Source organism: Otolemur garnettii, unplaced genomic scaffold, assembly GCF_000181295.1.
Source record: "Otolemur garnettii isolate 467f Iridium unplaced genomic scaffold, OtoGar3 scaffold00001, whole genome shotgun sequence".
In the NCBI taxonomy this organism is placed as follows: domain Eukaryota; kingdom Metazoa; phylum Chordata; class Mammalia; order Primates; family Galagidae; genus Otolemur; species Otolemur garnettii.
In genome coordinates, this window is record NW_003852396.1 from 20,161,667 (window position 1) to 20,166,732 (window position 5,066).

The window sequence follows — 5,066 nt, forward strand, 5'->3', positions numbered from 1 at the left end:
TAAATCCATAGTGATCAAAACAGCATGGTACTGGCACAAAAATAGAGAGGTAGATGTATGGAACAGAATAGAGAACCAAGGGATGAATCCAGGTACTTACCGGTACCTGATCTTTGACAAGCCAATTAAAAACATTGAGTGGGGTATAATTCTATTTTTCCTTGACAATTCAGCTTAGTTTTTCTTGCTTCTGTGAAGAATATACACCCACTTTCTATACAACTAGTTTCTCCTTCTCTGGTTCCAAAACAATGTAATTTATTTTTTATCAGGTTCATTAACTGATTAAATCTTAGCAGTCATGGCGTTGTAATCATCACTGGTCTACGCAAAATAACTCTCCTTTATTTCACTTTATTATTCCATTCTTTTTGAAATAATCTCTACACAATATGGACAGTTTACTCTGATGAACTTAATTTATGTTCTTAGCTATGCATAAATTTGTCAAAATTATATAGGGCTATTTTGTTTTTATATATGTTTTAAATTTATACATGTATGCTAAAATATATTTTTCTACTTTTTAGTGCATAAATATAAATCTGTCCAGATTGTTCTAATGTAGCATACTTAATTAATTGATTGTGAAACAAATATAGAGAAAGATGGACAAAACACTAGTATTTCCCTAATTACCATTGAGTTTTAGCATAGCCTTAGACACCTAAAGCCATTTGGGTTTCTCTTTTTGTGAATTATTTATATCTTTCATCATTTTGTCTTTTTTGCCTACTTTATTAGATTATAAATAGGAATATATTAAAATATGCAACCAAAGTTTTATTTGATCTTTTCCTATTTCTGTCAGTTGTTTCTCTAGGTAGGTTGAAACAATAGTGTTAAATTTAAGTAAATTGTATGATCTTTGTATAACACTTAATTTATTTCTCATTTTACCAGTATGATACTTTCCATATTGAGTTGTGTTATGACTGATATAAAATTGCTAACTATGACTGATGTTTGGATTATTTTTGTGTACTTTTCCCTCTTTTTCTTATAACTTTGTATATTATTTTGCCTAAAGTTTATTTTGTGCAGTTAATACATTTCTGGACATTATTTTTATTTAAGCTGAATCTTTGACTTTTGATGTAAGTTTAACTCATTTGTATTACTATAATTGGCATTAAATTTAAACAACTTTTTGCAAAGTAGTTTAAATTCTGTGGAATTTTTAGTTATAATTCTGTGATAATCTCAGTTATAATTCAAAAGATTTTTCCCTTTATTAGTATTTTTTTCTCCCTCTGATGCTAATAATGGAAAAGAAAATAATCTGTCTCTGTTATTCCTGATGCCTTTTGGGAGAGTTTCTGATCCTGATATACAAGCTCATTAATTTATTCTATATATATATATTCATTCTGAAAATACAACCAATCTATTTAAATTTTAATTTTTACTATTATAGTTTTCTTGATGTCCATTGCTCTTATTCCTGGTCATTGTTCCTAGTATCCTCCTTTATTTGGGAACATTTATGTTTATTTTGAATTATTATTCTGATTAGCTCATTAGAGTTGCTTCAAATAATGCATGTTTTCCAGTTTGCTTTTTCTTTTATAATGTTTGAATTTTGTAACACTTTCATGATCTTTGTTTGCCAGTGGATATCCCCCTGGAGATGACTTCTAGTTTGGTAACAATGTGCATTTGCAAAGAAGAATGAAATCTTATAGCCCACAGTTGTCCCTCCCCACTACACAGCTACTCTGTCTACCTGGGAATTTTTCATAGATTTTAGTTAGTGTCTGGGATCCATCAACTTCCTTATCTATTCTGTGGTATATTTAGTTTAGGACTCAGGGACTGAAATCAGCAGCCCCTGTTATTTTATCAAGTTACAAACTAATCAGAAGTAGAATGCCTTCAAATAGATATATAGTTTTCATTATGTGGTTTGAAGGCTGGAGACTACATCTTATTCCTGTTGAGTGCCTATACATGAATGCATGGCAATCATTTCATATGCACATCTATAATGAAGGTATAAAAGTGACATCTTCAAAAAGAGGTTCAGTCCTTAAGGATCACAAAAATAAAGTTGACATTTCTTAAAAGTCAACAAAACCTTGATTAATTAATTGTTACGTGTTAGAAAGGAGAATTTGATGAATACTTGTTATTTTTTCAAACTTTATTATTAAAGACTTATTAAAGTCTTCTAAAATAAACTAATTATTTTATTTGTTTGATGTGGTGAAATTGACATAGTTTACTCTTGGTTAATTAAATATTTTCAGGTGTTAATGAAGCAAGTTATGAAGACATTTCTGGTTAATTTTCATGACCTTAAAAATGATAATACAAGTAAAAATTTATCTCAAACTCCTCAGGCCTATTTGCTTTGATTGTAGTTGTGTCTTCATGACTACCATTGCCTTTCTCTCTGCTTTTTCCCCTGTCTATAGCAATATTTCTTAATTGGGGTCAGTTTTGTCCCCCTTTCCCCTGGAGATGTCTAGCAGTGTCTGGAGACTGGTTAGAGGCCAGGGATACTATTAAGCACTTACCACAGGCCAGCCCCTCACTGCAAAGAATTTTCAGGTCCATAATATTAATAAACTACTTTTGAGAAACCCTTGGCTGGAGGGATCTTGATTCCCTTACTTATTTCTAATTCTGAGCTCTTTAGTGTTGACTGTGGCACCGGAAAGAGGGAAATGAAATTCAAATGTCCATTGTTACCCAGATTTATTTGCATTCTGAGTTTGGGCACTAGAAGTTCAAGACTGTAGGGATATCTATAATCCACCCTCTCTTGGTCCCTCTGTCTTTCTTCCACACACACATTCTCTCTTTCTGTCTTTCACACCCCACCTTCTCTCTCTCCCTCTTTTACACACACACACACACACACACAGAGCTGTCGGTTGAACATGAGTCAGCACTCTTCAGAACTGATTCCTCTGCTTTGACCCTTAGTTTCCCCAGAATGTGGTTTATTTTCTACATTCATCTTTTCTTCTTTCTGAACACTAGATAACTCTCCTAAGATGTGCCCTTGCTTGGAGGACACACAGGTGCTGGCATGCTCTAGCTTACTTTCTCAGTGTCTCTGCTAAATTGTCTCTAGGTAAATATCAAATATCACCTTTTCAGATCTTTCCTCAAGGTGTGAATTAAAGTAATAAACCCCGCCACTTTTATTGTCTTCACCTGTTTTATTTTTCTTATCATATAGTTGTTCACTTTATAATTTTCTTCTTCCCTCTACCTCTGTAACATTAAGCAAGAACTTGTTTTGCTTGCTACTGTATTCCAAGGCCCAAAGAACAGAGCGGGTGCTTGACATCAAATATTAGGCCCTGGAGGTAAAGGTTAATATGTTGTGGTTTCTGTTTGCTGTTTGGAGGAGGAGATGGATAATGATAAGTTTGTACAAATGAGTGTTCACATGATCACTGTTCTGCCTGGGACAACTGGGGATGGATCACAGAGAAGGCAACATCTGTGTAGAATGCACTAAAGGTCCAGAAGGGGAAAGAGCATTTCAGGTACTGTTTAACATGTGAAAGTGTAATACTTTTGAAAGAAGTATCCTTTAGGAATGAATGAAGAATGAAATAGTCCTGCAAATGTATGTCTGGCCCACGTTGTGAAGAATAATATGTACCACATATGTATGTATTATTGTGTACAGGGATTTATCCCACAGGATGAAATCCATCCTGCGGGAAACGGGGAGCCCTAAATGAGTTTGAGTGGCTCTGTGTTTGGAAATGATAATGCTAATGGCACTGTGGAGGTTGGATTGGAGGATCAGAAGGTAGCAAAGATAGACCATCATGGAGGAATTTAAAAATTAAGGCAGAGGCTAATCTATTACCTCCCTCTGAGACCATCTATTCTCTGTGACCTTCCATTTTCCTCCTCAGATGATATAGTTTAAAGCCCAATTTCTTGTAAAAACTACTTTTCAATTTCTAAAAATTATAGCTAGCAACCCTGTGGTCAAGCATCTGATCAATCATTTGACACATTTCTTATCCATCTCTTGAACTGTCACCGGAATAGATCTAGCTTTGATTCACTTCAGGGAAATTCTCTCAGAGTTTGTACCAGAAAGCCATATCTCACAGTTAATGCCATTAAGGGCTTAAGTCTTAACCATCTATCAGGAGGTTCCCAATTAATTTCACTGAGGCTAAAAGTCATTTATGATTACAGTCCTGTTATCTGAATATGTCTTCCTTATCTTTTACTGCCTCATGCTTCATTCTTGGCTCAACTACTAGGGGTTCCATTATTTTATTGGTGTGCCTTGGTCCTGTAGCTTCGAGCTCAAACTGATTAACTACTGTTCTTCTTTAATAGATAAAGCACATGACTAGCTTTTAGATTTCTAGGATAGAACTTTTTATACTTACATTTATTTTCTCTAGTGTCTCAGGAACAGCTCCTGCAGAGCAGCTTGAGATGATCCGACTTTCAGTGTCACAGAATCTGATACATGATTGTTCTCTTTTCTGGCTAATAACCAACCTGTCTAGGCAGACTTACAGAAAGGCCTTTATCAATTGCAGTGATTTCTTGTAGGCTGTAACGATAAGAAGGAGGAATACATAGCTATTACATTTCTATAATTCATATTCTTTTTAACAAGGACAGATTTGAAACATAGCTCATCTAGAAGGATATAGAATAAGCTTTGCCTGGTTTGAGTCTCAGTTTTAAAAAATTTAAAAATGACGGACGGTGCCTGTGGCTCAGTGAGTAGGGTGCCGGCCCCATATACTGAGGGTGGTGGGTTTGAACTCAGCCCTGGCCAAAATGCAACAAAAAAAATAGACAGGTGTTATGGCGGGCGCCTGTAGTCCCAGCTACTCGGGAGGCTGAGGCAAGAGAATCGCCTAAGCCCAAGAGCTGGAGGTTGCTATGAGCTATGACACCACAGCACTCTACCAAGGGCAATAAAGTGAGACTCTGTTTCTTAAAAAAAAAAAAAAAACCTATATATGAGTCTTAGCTTTAGGCACTGCAATAATTCAAAAATATAAAAATAAGAGATCTTTTTCTTGCATAAAACAACCCAAAATTTTACTTCCTCCTATTAGTGG